The sequence below is a fragment of the Stigmatopora argus genome, chromosome 17 (assembly GCF_051989625.1).
Source record: "Stigmatopora argus isolate UIUO_Sarg chromosome 17, RoL_Sarg_1.0, whole genome shotgun sequence".
NCBI classification, from domain to species: Eukaryota; Metazoa; Chordata; class Actinopteri; order Syngnathiformes; family Syngnathidae; genus Stigmatopora; species Stigmatopora argus.
This window is the reverse complement of record NC_135403.1, coordinates 5,051,629-5,070,786: the sequence shown is the minus strand read 5'-3', so window position 1 is coordinate 5,070,786 and position 19,158 is coordinate 5,051,629. Positions and strand designations below refer to the sequence as shown.

General features: G+C 39.5%; 2 long non-coding RNA genes across 3 annotated transcripts; one reads left to right on the top strand and one right to left on the bottom strand.

Annotated features, from left to right (window-relative positions):
• Positions 1–229: 229 nt before the first annotated feature.
• On the top strand, positions 230–8,161 carry LOC144091960 (uncharacterized). Of its 2 annotated transcripts, XR_013305942.1 has the most exons (5): positions 230–386; positions 1,389–1,450; positions 1,956–2,140; positions 3,336–3,506; positions 7,354–8,161. It is a non-coding gene; the product is annotated as an uncharacterized LOC144091960 (long non-coding RNA). The 2 variants fall into 2 exon arrangements; XR_013305941.1 differs by lacking the exons at positions 1,389–1,450; positions 1,956–2,140 and adding an exon at positions 448–524 and having other exon boundaries at positions 230–389.
• LOC144091961 (uncharacterized) lies at positions 6,107–8,161 on the bottom strand. The gene is made up of 2 exons (XR_013305943.1): positions 6,875–8,161; positions 6,107–6,779 (listed from the first exon to the last, which is right to left on the bottom strand). It is a non-coding gene; the product is annotated as an uncharacterized LOC144091961 (long non-coding RNA).
• Positions 8,162–19,158: the final 10,997 nt, after the last annotated feature.

Here is a 19,158-nt window from a genome sequence, read left to right as displayed (position 1 = left end):
ATCCGCAGGTGCTGGTTTTAAATATATAGAGGCATGTATGAAATATATTACTGTGTAGGAAAATTTTACTAGACTGGCAGTTCTAAGCCACCAATGCACTGATTAGATTTCTAATTTTTAATTTTAACTCAAACATTGTTTTCATTATAATTATTATGTGCACCTTAACAAAAGGTTAAAAAAAACAGGTTAAATGACCATGTTGTGACTCTGTTTTCCTGTTCAGCAACCTCCCATGACTCCCCGTGGAAAATCTATTTACTGATTTCAAGAAAATAATGAGACATCAGACTCAACTATTTCGATGACCAGGCTGCAGCTATCGAAGCAACCTAGGATCCACTCCTCCTACACCCTGCCAAACGTCATACACCAAGCACAACCAAGTAGTAAGTACTAAATAAAAATGAATATTAGCCTGACACACTCAACTATTTCGATGACCAGGATGCAGCTATCGAAGCAACCTAGGATCCACTCCTCCTACACCCTGCTAAACTTCGTACACCAAGCCCAACCAAGTAGTAAGTACTAAATAAAAATGAATATTAGCCTGACACTTGTGCATAAAATTGTGTTTTTCAATTGGTGTTTTGTGAGATTTTTTAGTTTTGGAGATACAGAATTCTAGTTAAATTAAAAACACAAAGGCTTTAAATATTTGATTTTATATAGTGTTTCAAATTCTGAAGTTACTGGCAACAAACATTGAACTTTTTCATAATAATCTTATTCTATAAATAGCCGTTGTACAACCATCTTCCTTCTTTTGCCCCAATAGTCTTTGTGGACATACAGGCAATGCACAAATATATTACACCACCTTTCCATTAAGTTAATTAGTAAAGTTTTGGAATGATTACTTGGCATACAAGCTACAATACAAGATACTTTTTCATTTACAATATAATTTTCTGTACAAATTAATGTTTAGAGTAGAGGGAGGCTGGATTTAAGAAATTATTTTCTATTATTTGGAGAGAGAAAAACATTTATTTTCCGATAGCTTAAAGAACTTGCAACAATAATTTATATTTGGCTTCTTCATCACTCTTACACAGTTTGTTGTACAAATACAGAAACATGCTGAAGCATGGTGAGTAATATGCAAACAGTAAATAAAGCTGACAGAAGGCTAGAAATAGGCCAACCGCCTTGATCATAAAGTAACCCAAATGGGCTCAACACAAACTGTAATAACAAATATGCAATCACTATATCTTGTCAGTTAAAACGTTGATGTCGCCTCATTTGTTTATGATGTACTCCTTTCCTTTCCACAATGAAATCAAGAAATGCCACCAGCCTCTTTTTTTCCTTTACTCTTTTTATGTGTTCTTCAAACATCTTCTCATCTTACTTTTCAAGAGTTTCATTTTGTTTTGCAGTCAGTGCATGTGATGCTAAAGCAACACGCCTATTAGGGTCCCAGACTCAAGTGAAGTGAAGGGTAATTGTTATTACTAACAATATGTTATTTTTTTTTATAAATGCCCTTGTAACTTTGCTGTCCAAAAACAGATCATCGCTGAGTACATGAATGGTTTTTCATGGAATGCACTCTTTAATAAGTCATGACATTGACCTTGTTTTTTTTTTGCTTCTATTATTAGTAACCTTACTCTTTCTTAAGTAGAACTACCTCTGTACTCACATTTTAGGTGCTGTACAAAATAATGTGTGCCTAGTGTGATGGTCTCAGTGTGCGAGAGGAAACCTTATATTATTGCAGTCACGCTGTCCACGTCTAAAAACATTTCCCAGCCACTGCAAGGAAAATGTAAATCTGAGTTTGCTGAATAACACACACATACAAGCGCACACACACACGCAGAAAAAAGACAAACCTCATCTCGTTTTCACTTATACGCACATAAATGCATTAAAATGGAAAATAGCTCACACTGGACTTGCCACTGAAGGGGGGCTAATATTTGTTTTCCCCTCCGCTGTAGTGTCCTCATTGCCAATGACCAAATTCATAATAATCTCCGCCTCAGAGTCTAGTGCTGCTTTCAGAATCAGCAATCACGTTTGCAGTCATGTGGCCATGCTCTGCTTCACCAACACTGCAATTCTAAAGACGTCCAAATCCTGACTACTGGTTGTATTGGCTGTATCTATGTTCAGTTGTTACAAGGTGAGACTACAGACCAGGAAAAAGGTGTTGGTTGCAATCATCTTACGCATATGTAGAGCTTGCATGCTTTTTCTTAATAGAATTGTACGTAGATATTGCAGATTATAACATAAATCCTGCCCCCCCTGATGATACAGTGGTTTTCCTTCCTGACTTCGGTCTAGGCACCCTGGGTTCGATTCCCACTCGGTGGTGGTGTGATTGTGAGCGTTAGTGGTTGTCCGTTTCATTGTGCCCTGCGATTGGCTGACAACCAATTCGGTGTCCCTCGCCTATTTGGCCATATTTGGCTGTGCATTTCAAGGTGAAATGAAAATTTTGAGACGTTGACACAAACATAAAATGGGATTTCGATTTTTCCACTATTTCATTGATAAAATGCTGTGGGCCAAAATGTGACGGGTAAAGAGTAAGTTTGTAATCTATAGTATTTTGTTTGTCATATGTCATCATTTGCATTGATTTGGAAGTAAACTTCATTGCAAATGAGCAGATTTGAAATCAGTGATGGTGTGACGTAACAGTATGCCCTGATTATGCAAGTACCTGCCCACTTTGTGCTTCTTCCATGCCCACTCATCACCAGAGTGCTGAATGGGAAAACATCGCTTTTTATGACATCCAACTCTGAATTCAGTCAGTCAAACTCAAACGACTCTATAACTGGCCTCAATTTACAGTATTTTCAGAAATATACCAATGCAGTTCTCAACCACTAATTTACTATAATCAATCCCATTACATTAAAATTAACCATAAACATTGTATTTCTTGCTTCAAAAACATGAAGGTGGCTCATCCCACTTTGACTACCACTTTTGAATAAACGATAAGTACAACCTTTGATTTTTGTTGTTTTATCACAAAACAAAGAATTAAATTGAAAATATTACGTGTGTCTTTTTATCTGCATGGGGATGTTACAAGCTCATGAAAAAAAGTTATTTATTTATTTTATCAGTGCTAAACTTAATCTCCAGAATGAGAGTACTGTGTCAATCACATTACAGACGGGCCGCGACGTCTGGGAAAAAAATTGACTTGTGCATCACATGACTACGATTAGATCCGTTAGGTCGTAAACGTTTCACGGGCAGTGAAATTTGTCAGATTGATTAGTATGCTTGAGAATACCTACGATGTCGTGAAAGCAAACAGACTGCAATCGCTATAATTGAGCTTTCATCCTTGTCAGGGTCGCAGGGTGCTGGAGCATCTGACAGGCAGAAAACACCCTAAGCTTATGGCCAGTGAGTCACATCCTCTGAGTGGGAATTGAAGTTAAGAGAAATAACCATTTACCATCTGGTGGTATGAAGAAAAAAACCCAAAATGAATTTGAACACAAAAGAACAAAAGAAAGAAGGTAAAGTGTTTTATCCTTTTCTGGAAAATCTGGTTATTTGCGTGTGTGTGGAAGTGTGCATGAGTGATGACATCAAGTAAGTGTGACCTCATACATCACTCTTTCATGCATATAAAAAACAGCCTCCTGCCTTAATATCCTCCTTTAATGACTAGTCCCACCACCAGGCCATTAACTTGATCACATTACCACAGGCACACACAAAGCATGCAACACTGGGCAGTGGTATTGTCTTTTTACAATGAACTATGAATTAACATAGGTGAAACTGTTGCCATATATTTTATGTATGAGTGTGTTCTGTTTGTGTATGCCACCACTTCCATGTAGAGATGAATGAGTGTTTATGTGCATGGGGGGTTGCACTTTCATCTTACTAATTCAAGGACAGTTCCCAATCATGCAAAGTGACTACATAGACACATTACAGGAACATATGCATTAACGCCATACATGCTTACGTCATACCCATACACACGGACGTGTGCGCACATAACAGTGGCTACACAGAGGCAATTTGTAACATTAAGTAGATGACACAGTAAAATTTCCCCAATCTATTTCCAGTGCCACAGCAAGTTATGCAAGGTTGTGTATCTATTGATAAGCACAGTATTGGACTGTCATGGTTGAATTTAATCTGAGTAGATGTGCCGATTCAAGACTGTCATTGATGACATCACAGCACTCCATGGGGATGAAAGTTCCTTGGAAAGCGTGTTTTCTTATTAAGGAATAATAAAAAGAAAATGAGTTTAAACCTGATTTTATTGTATTTCAAATTTACAGTTATCTATCATACATATTTTTTTACAATGTGCAATACCGTAGCAGGTGGCAATACAAAAACAAAAAAAACATGCAAAATCAAAAAGAACCATAGCTTTTTTACCATAGATGTTAACTTTAACTTTTAACTTTTGAACATACACAAATATAGTTGTACTGTATATGTACACACAGACTGACACTACATGCAAGTTTGTATGCTGAACACAGCATAATTCAGAATAGCAAAGGAATTCAATTGATGATTGTCCAAACGATTCCCCCTTGGTTGCAATTATTGAAAAAGCATCGTAGTGCAGCGTCCCACCATCAAACATAAACACACACCGTCTAGATTACTCGCGTCTCTCCAATTATAATTTTTTAATATCCTGCTCCTCTGAGATGGAGATTAATGGACGACCGCCATCATGAATTCCATCGTCATCTATTATCATCCTAGCCGTTGTCCCAGTCCGCACTAATTACATCCTTAAAAAACGATCTGCAACCCCCCAAAGCAACCTTAAAATAAATCAATAATTTTAATTTTTAGATGTCCGCCTTCAGTGCCACTCCAATCGCTTTTTTCGTCTTCTTTCTGCCACTTCAATGCGTCGCTTTGTTTCCAGAGAGCACCAAGTGATGTAGAAGAAAGGCTGATGGCAAATTAATTGCTCGTCTTATTTACATGTCCCTTTGATTTCTTCGTTTGTTTGTCCGTTTGTTGCGCCACCCGTCCCCTCGTTTGTTGCTCGTGTCTGCAATGTCTTCCCTCCCTCGTCCTTACTCTGTCTGGCGCATAGAGGCAAGTGAGGGCGATTTCTACTCTGCCCCCTTCTCACTATGTAATTAGCATGCAGATATGCATAGCCTGATCCGCAAGTCAAATCGTAGCTCTTATTTCCGCCTTTCTGCAACTCAATTTTCAGGCTATAATTGTTCTTATATAAATGCATGCTTGATTCCTATCCTCTGTCAGACTAGCTAAACACATAGTGGATGATTAAATGAGTTGTCTTTATCTACACATAACAGAGCTTCTGACAATGTTCTCTAACATTACATTTTACTGCCAATCATGCAAATAAAGAAACATGATTGTTTTAACAATGGTATGGCCGTTTCTGGGTAAAAATGTCATTTACAACAAATCCTTATTAAGTAAAAACTGACGTTAACATTTCATGTGGAATTTTGAATTTCTAGCTTGCTTAAAAAAATTGCTTGACTGACACCTTTACAGACACTAACAACATGCTGTTGGTTATCTCATCTCATCTCATTTTCTGAACCGCTTTATCTTCATTAGGGTCACGGGGGGCGCTGGAGCCAATCCAGCTGTCGGCGGGCGACACCCTGAATCGGTGGATAGCCGATCGCAGCGCATAGGAGACGGACAACCATACACACTCACATCCATACCTAGGGGCAATTTAGAGTGTCCAATCAGCCTACCATGCATGTTTTTGGAATGTGGGAGGAAACCGGAATACCCCGGAGGAAACCCACACAGAACATGCTAACTCGCAGCGCATAAGGAGACGAACAACCATACACACTCACACCCATACCTAGGGGCAATTTAGAGTGTCCAATCAGTCTACCATGCATGTTTTTGGAATGTGGGAGGAAACCGGAGTACCCCGGAGGAAACCCACACAGAACATGCTAACTCCACACAGGTGGACACGACCTGGATTCGAACCAGTACCCCAGAGCACTGAGGCCAACGCGGTAACCACTCGCTCCACCGGGCCACCCCTGTTGGTTATCCGTATGTATTAAAAGAAAGATCCACACAAAGACATGACGAGAAGAAGCCTGAACAATAATGAAACATCAGCTTTATTTTTTATTACAAATATGATGAACATAATTCCTCTGTGGTCAAACAAAGGTTAAAGTTGGTTGAAGCATACATTTTTTTTTGACAGACAAGACCAGAAGCATGGAGGAGTCAATATTTGGCCTTTTGCTGCATGTTATAGATGGGAGGTCAATTTGGGGCCAGACACGCATTATGCTGTAGGCCCTCTGACTCAATGAATTGTGTACATTTAGTGGTATTGATGCATTCAATGATTTTTAAAAACAATATACCAGTCAGGCATTATCACAGAAGTTAAATTCAGGATAAGGCAATTCCAGCTATGTCATTCTTCCACATGAATAGCAGCAACAAGTGTGTCAAAGGGGCGGGGGGAAGTGAGTGATATCCCTTGTGTTGTCATGTTTTCGTATCCTTGGCACCAGGCCAACTCTGCCATCTGGCTTCCCCCTCCTCATCCTCCTTTAAACCAAATTGAAATACAGTTACTTTCATTGCGTGTCTGCCATCCTTTTTCCATATAAGAGACCGGGCACCAAGTACCCCTTGCCCCTCTCTATCTCCTCCTCCTACTCGTCCCCTTCCTCTCGACCTTCATTCAACGCCCACTTTGCCATCCAGTCCTCGAAAGGGTCCAGGTGGCATGTTGCCCAGCTTTATTGTTGAAGTTTGGACTGAAAAAAAGGGTGGTTAAGAGAGGCAAGGATACCGCATACCACATACTGCCAGGAACCTGCAGTACTTTCCGTGCCCACAGAATTGTTGTTACCTAGATGGCTGTTTCCTTTTGAGCGAAAGGGTTGAGAAGTAACTCGTCACCAGGTCTTGTAACTTCTTTGGCTTTGGGTGTGTTTAAGCGGACCTTGGTACATCTCCTGCACATGCACACACATACGCACACACTTAGATGCTGCACTGCTTCTCTCGGAGCTCCCTGGCACTCCATCCGCTCTCTTCCACAAAAGCTTTGGGAATGCCAGTGGATATAGCAGAGAGTCAAACGTGCACACTTGGATTTAACACGAACATCCACTCGCCGGTTGTTGGGAGCTGCAGGAAAGCGAATAATCAATTAAGTATTGATTTTTTTTGTATGATTTTGTAAATTCCAAAGACAAAGCGGGTAGGTAAGGAGCGGCGCGAGCAAGAGGAGCTGCAAATTAGCCAATAAACACAGACGGGGAGTAAACGAAGCCAAACGAACCGTCTCTCATTGCATTGATACGCTTGTTTTTTGTGCCCTTCCAGATGAATAACGCCAAATGTGACAAGGGTTTCCTCTAAAGAAGAAGCAATGGCAAATGGGTGAGCAAGAGTTAAAAAGCGAACGCTCTAGAATGAGAGAGAGCGAGAGGGACTGGAGGACCTGGTAATTAGGTGGTCTACAACTGACGCCTTGTCATTATGCGGAGAATGCAAATTAAATGTCTAGGTCTTTCTTTTTTTGTAGCGGATCAGAAGGCAAGCACTGCAGAGAAGAATTAAGAGAAATTATTCTCCCCATGGAATGGATGATTTATGCAAACAAGCGATGGAGTGCAGTGATGAACAATGGAGTCCAACGTAAGGAGTGTTAAATTTAATCGTACAAGTACTGTCATTCCTTCCACATACTCAAGAGATTCTTCTACATTTGTGCTGGAGGTAATGAGTGGAAAAAAGCGCTAATCAGACATGCACCTCCATTCCCCATTATGCCTTTCTTCGCATATTGATGCGCCTGCCTTGTGGATGATTATTACCTTTTGGAATATTTTACCGCGAAACGAGCCTTTGGAATAAAGGAACAGAAGCAAAGCATGGGAAAAAGACAAAAGAGCGGAGGTATGCAAAGGCGCTAATGATATTCAGAGTGCTGACTGCGTGTCATCTCTATGATGACAACGGCCAATTACAATGAACCATTGGCTCTCTGCCACAGATAAGTAGGAGAGAAGGAAACCTTGCAACAAGGAGGGGGACGTAAAACATACTTCCCTGTTCCTTTCTTCTTAATGTGCTGCTGATTTGTCGTCTTGACGCTGTGGATTTACAATAACGATGAATTTAAGGAAGAAAAAGCAGAACTACCCAAGCGTTGTTCTCACACAGAATAGAAGGCCATTGGCGATAACTATCCCTCCATGTTGAAATGATGGCTGCCGAAGATGGTATTCCAGTGCCACGTTGGTTCTTGTGGCATCCCTTCTTCCGCCAACCACCGCCGGAACAAATCTGTCGGAAACCACACATGAACAGACAAGCGCACAAACACAAGCCTTTATTTTTTCCCAAGTGCCGCCCTCTCCCCTTCCTCATCACCGTACAAAATGCTTCCTATGACCATTTTGCATATTCACATGCAGCCCCGCCTGCCACAAAAGACTAAACATCCATATGCAAAGTAGTCTGGCTTCCCCCCCTTACATAGCAATGAGGGAACACTGCAAAGGAGAGGAAGGGAGGTGGGGTAAAACATCATTGGGGGTGCAAGTACAGGAAGATGGTGGCGAGGGGGGCAGTGGGCCACAGGGGATCTTGTTGGCACTAAAAAGCGGCACGTGCGTTGATACCACTCCCACTGCGTGCTGACAAAAAGGCGGGCGTGGGAAAAAACGAGTGGAAGGGGGTGACTGGGAGGGGAGACGGAGGATGGGGGTATGTTGGCACTAAGAAGGGGCACGTGCTGCTTGAGGAGGGGAGGGAACAACTTAAGGTGGTAAAAATGTGGTGAGAATTTGATAGCACGCAAGGTTAGAATAGGGCATAGCAGGGGGTGCCATGTAAACACCCACAGTGTCTAACGAGGAACGGCTTCCCAGTTGAGGGCCCACCTGCATAAAGGACTAGCATCACATCAAAACAAGATGCAAAAGCCAGCCCCCAAAGTCACGTCTTGCATTGCCTCTCAGGATTTGATCGCCACCATGTCTATGACAAAGCTCACACTTCAAATGCATCTGCCTTCAATCACGAGAGACTAAATTGAAGCATTTCTCATCTACCCGCATCCACTTTTCAAGTCAACCAACACTTTGAAAACTTTTTTTCTTCAATTATGAGTTGTATGAAACTGGAGAAAGTTTGAAAAGATCATTAAATCTTTGCACACAACGACATATTGGGCAAGGAACGATATATGGTCACTGAAACTGAGTTTGTTGTGGTTATATCACTTGCAGTATCCTGACAACTGTGAATTTTTGAATGATCATTATACACTGAACCTTTAATCCATGCCTAGCTAGGATTATTACCTTTGATTTGTCCAAATTATTAGTCACAACACCAAGGCAGCTTGAACCACAAGGAGATAACCAACTGCTTTACAAACTATGCTGCCTTTTATCATTTTCAGTCTTATTATCTGTATCAGAAGGGTAATAATTTAAAGGAAAATGGTGGTAGTTTGTGTTGTTGTACAACTGTACTGTAATATAATGCCAATCGCTTGCTGATATTTTCATTCAGTCCCAACTGGCGGCTGAGTGGTTGGCGCATCGGCCTCACGGTGGGGGTCCTGGGTTCAAATCCAGGTCGGTCCACCTGAGTGGAGTTTGCATGTTCTCCCTGGGCCTATGTGGGTTTTCTCTGGGTACTCTGGTTTCCTCCCACATTCCAAAGACATGCATGGTAAGCTGATTGGACACTCTAAATTGCCCTTAGGTATGAGTGTGAGTGTGGGTGGTTGTTTGTCTTCTTGTGCCCTGCGATTGGCTGGCCACCAATTCAGGGTGGTCCCCACTTCTGGCCCAAAGTCAGCTGGGATAGGCTCCAGTGAGGATAAAGCAGTTCAGAAAATGAGATGAGATGAGATGCAATATTAGGATGCAGTACAGTTCTAATCTACATAACTGCAAAATACAATGAAAAGAGTAATTATAATACTTAAGTTACATCACTTGGTCGGTGCAGTATATATTCCCTGGATTTTAGGTTTTCGGGAAACTGAAACTCCATATGAAAATGATAAAGGAAAAAAAAAGTTTGCATTTGTTCAAATAAGGATAGTTGAACAGGGACTCATTTTAGTTACTTTGATTACCCAAATAATGCAGTGGGGATATTTGCTTTTCAATTCTATAATGTATACCAAACCTTTTTGAGTAAATTAATCACAAGAATTTAAACGACTAAGGGGTGAGAGACAGCTATGATATTACCTCAGTAAAGTCAAGTTTTAAATTAAGTTCAGTGAGTCATCAGTGGCACCAAGTATCAGATTACTCTCAACAAGGACCAAAGGTTTTTTAAAGGCCTTTTAGTCATCCTTGCTAGTACAACAGCTAATTTACAGCAGACTCATTATAGTGGCATTAAACACAATTTCCTGCTCCCAAATTGAATTTGGCAGAAAAATCATTACCATGGCAATAACAAACAAGCCTATTAGTTCCTAAGATCCTTGTTCCTAATGGCAGTTGGGGCAACATAATGCTGTTAGCAACTCCCCAAAATAGCAACAAGGTCTTTTTTCCGTGGTCTTTTTAACATAGATCATGCTGAGATAAGTGTCAAGATTCCCCCTTTCTGTTTTCTTTCACCAGTTTTGTCTTAGGGCTGGACTGTGACAGTAGAAATCTAATGTTTCATAACTGTCAATGCAGAGGGTTGTATGTGTAGCCTGAGGTTGCTGTGCTGAACAATAAACTATAATTTGATAGATGAGAAATTACTATGGTTCGTCTACTGTGCAAGGGCACTCACCCCAGGCGGGGCAATACTGTGCCAGATGATGTGTCACATTTCTCTATGAAAGCAAGAAAAATATTATTTTATACTTTGTTCATCATGTATGTATGATTTGTGTGTAACCTTTCTTACTATCAGTACAAAAACCAAAGGTAGGGCAATTCACCCTTGTCTGAGTGAAGTTCAAAATATGACATTTATACTTAATGGCAGGTATTTTATAAATAATAATTGATTAATTATTTCTGTTGCTCATATAGACAAACAGACATTCATACTTTAATGCATCTTGGACTGTAATTTGAGGGGAAAAAATCAACGCTAGAGTGAGGAGAACATGCATGCTCCGCCCAGGAAGGCAAAAGCTGAATTTTAACCTTGCCACCATGTGAGGTAGACATAAACAAAGGTATGCTAGTGAGGAAGATGATTCCATCCCATTAAATGTATTTGTAAAATAAAACTCATCAATTTAAGGTAATCTGTAAAAACAATCACCTCCATATAGCTTTCCTATTTTTGTCGGTATGTTTCCTTGAGGTGAAAATGAATCTCTTTGAGTGTGGTGTAGCCTTGCCGTGGGGCCTTTGTGTAAATTGTCTTTCCAGTGACAATGACCATTAGGACCCCTGAAGCATGCTTTGGCGCCATGTAATTTGTGTCAAGAATGTGGTTGAGCGAATGGCGATTGACTGACATCCATGCAAATAAACATTATTGTTAAAAACTAGAGATTGAATATTAATTAGTGGTCAATGTTAACTGGTGCATAGCAGGAAACAGTTAAAGAAAACATTTAGTACTTGAAATATGCGCATGATCTAGCTAGTAACATTTGTAAAAATCAGTCTACCAAAATGATGCCACACAACTATGTGTGTCCAGTGTGGTGAATGCCAATGTAGTATTTTTCTGTGTTGTGCGAAGAATATGCCCAAATAGGGCCCAGGGAGCATATGCAATTTAGGTGGGTGTTTAGCGCATCGACCTCACAGTTCTGGGGTCCTGGGTTCAAATTCAGTTGAGTCCCCCCTTGTGGAGTTTGCATGTTCGCCCCAGGCCTACGTGGGTTTTCTCTGGGTACTTTGGTTTCTTCCCACATTCAAAGACATGCATGGTGGGCTGGTTGGACACTCTAAATTGGCCCTAGGTATGAGTGTGAGCGTGAATGGTTGTCTGTCCCCTCGTGCCAGCAGTCAGCTAGGATAGGCTCCAGCACTCCCTGTGATCCTTATGAGGATAAAATGAATGATTGAATATGCAATGTCCTTAATCAAACACGAAACAAGTTGCAATGGGAGATTTTGAGACAGTGTCGCTAAAGAAGCTGTAAGGTTAATTTGAAGATTTTCTTCTATATCATGCAATCTGGTTGCAAATATGCGCTAAAAACATGGGGCCACACTGATGAAAGTGGTTTCTAAATCTCTGGGTTAGAGGTAGAAACTCTTATGGTCTGATTTTTTTTTCGGGTGCGTTAAAATGCCACGTTGTCATCATGACAGGAGGCCCAGTGTCGTGGCTTGACCCTGTTATTGTATAAGTCAGTTGGTTTTCCATTTTAGCAAAGACTAACCTTTAACTTTAGAACAAATGCATTTAACTGAAGCGGCACGCCAACTGGCTGGCCACCGATTCAGGGTGTCCCCCGCCTGGTACCCTTGTCAGGATAAGTGGTTCAGAAAATGAACGAATGAATGAAGCGACACGGTTAAAGAGTGCTTAGCACTTCCACTTTGCAGCTACGAGATCAAGGGTTCAATCCCTTGTGCCTTTTGGCCTTCCTGTGCAGAGTTTGCATCCTTTCTTCAGGGTTGTGTGGGTTTTCCCTGGGTACTCTGGTTTCTTCGCTCATTCCAAAAACATCCATTGTTGGCTAATTGAATACTCAAAATTGTCACTCGGTATACGTGTGTGCGTGCATGATATTTTGTCTACTTGTGCGATTAGCTAACAACTATTCCTGCTCATTATTGGCTGGGATAGGCTCCAGCAGGACCACGACCATTGTGAGGATAAGCGGCTGAGGTAATGAATGAATACTTTGACTGATTATTACTTTGCTTTTTAAATCCCTTTCTACATACATTATATGCACAGTAACTTTCATTCATTCATTCATTTTCTGAACCGCTTATCTTTACAAGGGTTGTGGGGGGTGCTGGAGCCTATCCCAGCTGACTTTAACCACCAGGCAGGGGACAGCTCAAATTGGTGGCAGGCCAATCCCAGGCCACAAGGAGACAATGGACGACCATTCACACCCACACTCATACCTAGGGGCAGTTTAGAGTGTTCAACCAGCCTACCCTGCATGTTTTTGGGATGTGGGAGGAAACCGGAGTACTGGAGAAAGTCCACGCAAGCCTGGGGAGAACAAACTCCACACAGTGAGGACCCATCTGTGCTCGAACCCTCGACCCCAGAACTTGGAAGCCGACGCGGTAACCACTTGGCTGCCGGGCCAACCCCATACACAGTAACTCTGGTATCTTTATCCATTTGGCCCCAATCTCAGTTGAGGTTGAGTGGTTGTTGTAATATTGCTCTCTAGGTTTTGGGGATGACATGTAGTGTTTGTTTTAAAAACATACAGTGTAATTGATGTTTTTTTTTGTTTGGCAGGCAACTGAGTTTGAGCACAAAATTAAATATTATTTTCAACATCTCTGTCAAAAAATGTATTTGTGTTTTTTAATTTAAAGGTGATTTTTTTAAAATGTCTTTTTGCGGTATTTAATGCCCAGGCACATCTCACTAAAGGAAACACGGTGCCGTCCTTTTGAAGCCAATGAAGCTCACATCCTCAGAATGTCATGATGTCATGTGAAATGAATGGAGTTTATTCTTCAGTAATTTTACGATGTTGCCATGAAACCTTATATCCTACCCTTTCCCTGTACTGAGCTTCATCCCCCGGCTTTTTCCCAAAAAATAATATATATATATATATATATATATATATATATATATATATATATATATATATATATATATATATATATATATATATATATATATATATATATATATATATATATATATAACAAGAATGATCTGATAGATGTTCAGAATGGCACTTCCCCCATCTTTCCCTTTGTTCTGGTCAGTGGACTCATGCAATGTTTATTAAATTAAAAGTCAGTCACTGCGACGGCAGAACGGGTGGGAAAAAAATGCAAAACATAAAGGGAAATGGTATCAGTGACTGTGGCACCGTCATGCCGCAGTTCTTTATGACAAATTGAAACCTAATGGCACTGGAAGGGAGCAAAAAATGCAGAGGAAAAGATGTGCCCATGATTTAAAGGAGCAGCATGTACAGATTATAGCATTTATGATCACAACTTGCATCTGACAATTAAAGTGACCCCAGTGGACCTTGTGGCTGTATTCAAACTGATTCTAAGTGATATCGGAATGCATACAAACATGAAGAGAAATATAAATACTTTGTATGGAATTTGTAAATGGCTGGGAAGTATGGGTAGGAGAAGTTATCCTTCACACACACATGAATTGTCACAGCGGTTTATATGATGTGCAGGATAGTGGGGGTTTATTGTTGCCACGTAGTGACCAGAATGATTCACTTCCACTGACAATCTCATTACCACTCCTTGCACAGCATCGGCCTCGATTCTATCGAATCAGAGCAAATGCCTAAACAAAGCTATTGTATATGACCTTAGTCATTAATTCTAAATCTGAGAAAAAAGAACATCTAGCAGTACATACTGATGCCATCAACATGAAAAGATGTTACAACTTAGAATACAAACAGCCTAAAATATGTTCTTTATATAAAGACATAATATGTATTTTCTTTGGCTTTACTTTGTTTTTTTCCATTTCATTTTCTGAACCGCTTATCCTCGCAAGGATCGTGGGGATTGCTGGAGCCTATCCCAGCTATTTATGGGCAACCTCACTCGGTTCCCAACCAATCGCAGAGCCCTAGGAGATGGACAATCATTCACGCACTCAAAATCTTCAAGGTTTTTACACTTACTGTATAGGAACATGAACAATTGTCATTTTATAATTGTTGACCACACGAGCAAAATACTCACCCCTCCATCTGTAATGGGGTGTGTCCTGTAATTTCAATTTCATTGGAAAGTGCTAGGCCCTGTAGCATTTTATATGGCAAAATCTTGCACTTTTAGTTTACTAGATGCAAGTCTGCCAGTTTAGGAGTAATGTGATCAAAAGAGCTGATCTGTGCCAAAACTTTTACTGTAGCATTTGTACTAATTGGAAGCGTTCAATACTACAAGCTTTGGTTAAATTTGCATGTAGTTAAAGGCATGCAGTTCATTTGAGTATTTTAGAATCATTAAATAGAAAATCCTCCAACCCACTGAATTGACCTCATGAAACAAACTCAGTGGAATATTTTCCCTTATTTTGTGTTGTTTTTGTTCATTTCTTTTCATGCAGCAGATGTATAGTTTGTAGTCAACCAGTCGGGATTTGTAGACCTTTGGAGGATGACAACATAATGTGCGAAATGAATAATATACAGTATGTATTAATTTTATTTAAACACTACTAATGACTGTGTGCAGTATTTGGTGGTCCATCAATTCGATGCAATCGCTGTTGCTTTGTCTTCTTACTAATTTAACCTCACTCACTACTGATTTGGGTACAGTAGATGATGTGTGTGCACAATCAATAGCCCTCGTTCCCTCTTTGCATCCAACCATCAGCTGCATAGTCCACCTTTCATCAGTCCAGACCATTGATCTTCCACTTGACAGGGGGTCCTTTCACAAGATTGCCTAATGTCCTCATTCTGTGTTCTGTGTGTGATGACGGGCTAATTATCATGTGATTAAGACAGTTCAATAGCGAAGTGACAGATCTGTCACACTTTAAGGGTCTTACAAGACTACAGATGTTGGATGCAATATCTCAATCAAAAAGCACTATGTACTTTGTAGCATTTTGAATTAAAAAGTATAACAATTGTATTTTAGTCTCTTTTAATGACTGGTCCTGATTTGGGTCTTCTTATTTTCATTTTTGAGTCTATGGTGTTTTGGTGAGGAGCGCACGAGGACTGAGAATCCCAAGGTAATCTTGAGCACAAAGCCAATGTCATTACAGACATGGCAGAGCATTATTCTAAAATGGCATGTGAGGCAGTGCTGAGACAGTAGATAAGGTCCAGAGAAAATGTAGAGGAAAAAGAAGAGAGTGAATGTAGGAATTTGTCATGGCCAGATAAAAACAGGCAAGGGGGCAGGCTGGAGGACGCCGTGATAGCAGTGTTTTTTTCTCTTGTACGTTCCTCCTCTTCCTTTTTCGTACCACTTTCTGTTACTTCCCACTCCCATTTGAGGTTTATCTGACACACGATGAATACAGCAATTTTATCTGAATAGACAAAGAACCCATGACATAGAGGCACACTCTAACGCTTGATGACCTTGAAGGATGGAAGAAAAGACACATAGGGAAGAAATTAAAATGTCCGTGGTCATCTTGTCTTCTGTGTTTAGAAAATCCTGACGTAATGGTACATCATCTTATGTTTGTCCACTTTGGTTTTCGGTTTGGCCATATTCATTAATTTTAGATGTGGATCTTCATCAGTCTTTTATGTTTTGGTTATACCATGCAGGTTTCAAGGGGATGTAGTAAATCATATTAAAGAGTACTATAATAATAACAAAATGAAGCCCAAGTTTTCTCTTTGACATCAACATGCCTAATTAATTGTGAAAGTCATGGATCTGTCTGGTTACACAAGGGTATCACATGAAAATCTAAATAGTGATAAAGAGGTTAGAAATGTAAGAATAATCAAGCAAAGTATTAGGAGCCAAGGTTGCAGCTGTCAGACATCAGCTGTAGTGTATGTAGTGAGCTTAACGCTCCTTGGCACACCTTAGCTTTATGGTCTACAGCTGTAAATTGGAGTGGAACAGGGTTATATGTGGCTCACAGCTGGCATATGTTCTTGAGATGCCACATAACATGTAGCACAGACTTGTCTTTCAATACTGTTAATGGATATTTTCTGACTTTGCTTCGTTAAAGAAAGAAACATTTTGAAGCTGCATGTTAGCAATTTCAACTGCCAGAAAATCTGTTCCTCTGAGCTCATCATTGTGGGAACAGGAAAGCACTAATTTCACAATTTCGGCTGAGGATCAACTAGTATTTCTGTGACACCATGGGAAGTAGTTCAATGAAATAAGATTAGAGGAAACATGCATGTTAACATACGTAAATGTTTCAAAAGTAGATCCTACCCTTATTTATGCTCGGAGATTGATGTTTTGTCAAAAAGTTTTAACTGTGCCCCTGGAACAGAAAATACCAGACGTCTGAAGCTAATATAAAAATGTTACACATAAATAGTGGTCATAACACCAATAGATCTATTGTATTACAACGTTTTTGTGGGCAGTCAACTGTTTCGAATTCCACTGAATTCAATATCTTCTTATGGCAAGACAAGTGGGCCGTAATCACAACAAATGTCGGCAATAAAAAATTGAGAATGCATTCCTTTGTGTCAAAAAAGATTTTGGATTAATCTTATCTTGAAGTGATTGAGGCGAATAGAGTGCAGTAATTAGATTCAAAGAATATGATGTCAACTAAAGAGTTACTGTACATCAACACAAAGCATCCAAACTTACAGAGATTTTCCGGCTACATATTAAAAAAAAATTACAATCAAGTAAAATTTTGAGGGGAGCTGTTGTTTGCATTTTTTTATTTGATTATAGTTTCATTCTATAACTTATTCTTTGTACTTTGAAATAATGGCCAGAATATAAACCATTTATAAATTTGGTGCAAATGAGGGTATTTGTAACTTTGATAAAGGACGCACACATTCAGGTTGTCCATTATTGTTGGTTATTAACTTTTATATTAAGATTGGTTTGAAGTTTGATTTTGTATTCACTAGAGACATTATGGTTGACCTTGTTGATTATGTGACACACTATTATGTGACTATTTCTATAATTATAAACTGAAAATGTTCAATATTATTTTCAATAATGCAATAATCCTTATGAAGCCCCAACCTTATTGCAGATAAATCTGATTCATTGAGAAAATGTCACTATCCTCCTAATCTTTTGATGAAGGCAATGTCTTTGATAGAAATGTGGAGATGCCTAAAAGTAAACTGTTTAATTTATCTTTAGCTTCATCTTCAGTGTAATTGAATTGTGAAATGAAGCATAAATAAGTCTCTTTCCACTATTGTGCAGATAGTCAGTATATTGTTTGCATTGGGATTTATTTCCCAAATCAAAATGTCCAATATCAAATTGACAAAACAATTTTTGAAAGGAAATTGTTTATGGTATTAATTAAAATTTATTAATCTAATTTATCACAATTGGAAATACATTTTTGGTTTAATTTATTTGTATTAACTATATAACATTTTCTTAGAAAATGATCTTGTTGTAAATGTCAATGTCTAAAAAGTGAACGGTTCTAGCCAGACAGTGATCTTTTAATCTGCTAATGTGAGGGCAAGAATAATCCCACATCTGGAAGTTCTATCCCTGTATATAATTGCTTCCCCAATCCTAGAGGGATTGGGGGAGCCTCAGAGAAAAAGAATGACCCGCATTCAGTCCCTGCGTGACTACATTTAGAGGCATGAAATTTGGTTAATTTCAAATGACTTGACATTTCCAAACCAATTTGTTTTTTCTCGCTCTATTTATTGACGTTTCTTTAAATGTGACGATTGACTGTGGTACATATTTCCACAAGTAACGGATTCACAGGATTCATAGCTTTTCTATCTTCATTACGTCCTCCATTCTTTTTTATTCCCCCTTTAACTTTCACTCCCGTGCAGGATTTCATCTAGACAGGTGCTTCCTGTCGACACTTTGACGTGAAATTAAACACAACTCCAGATGTGAAGTTTAGTGTGCTTCAGTATAGACAGACAGAAAGCATGTTTCTTATGCATGGCCATTTGAGGAAAGTGGCAGAAGTAAAAGGTCATTGTTAACTTTCCATGAACTATGTAACTCTTTCATCTAAATGTTTTATTATGTATTTCGCTATCCTCAAGCCAGAATGTGTTCGAGTCTTTAGTGTAACATAACTGTCCACTCATTTAATTTCAATCCAATTTCATAGTGTGCCCAGATTAATAGCATCACAATGGGCTTTTCAAAGACCAAATAAATACAGTCCTCTACAATATGTGCTTTTCAATTTTTCCATTTCTTTTTTGTCCTTGTCTTACATGCAGAGAGAGAAAGAAACCTGGGGATAAGAGAAGCTGGACAGAAATGGAAAGGTCAAGAGTGATGGATGCTTTGTGTGGGTCTGTCATTCCCAATTACTGAACTTTGCCTTCTAAAGCGTCGCTTAGCTGCA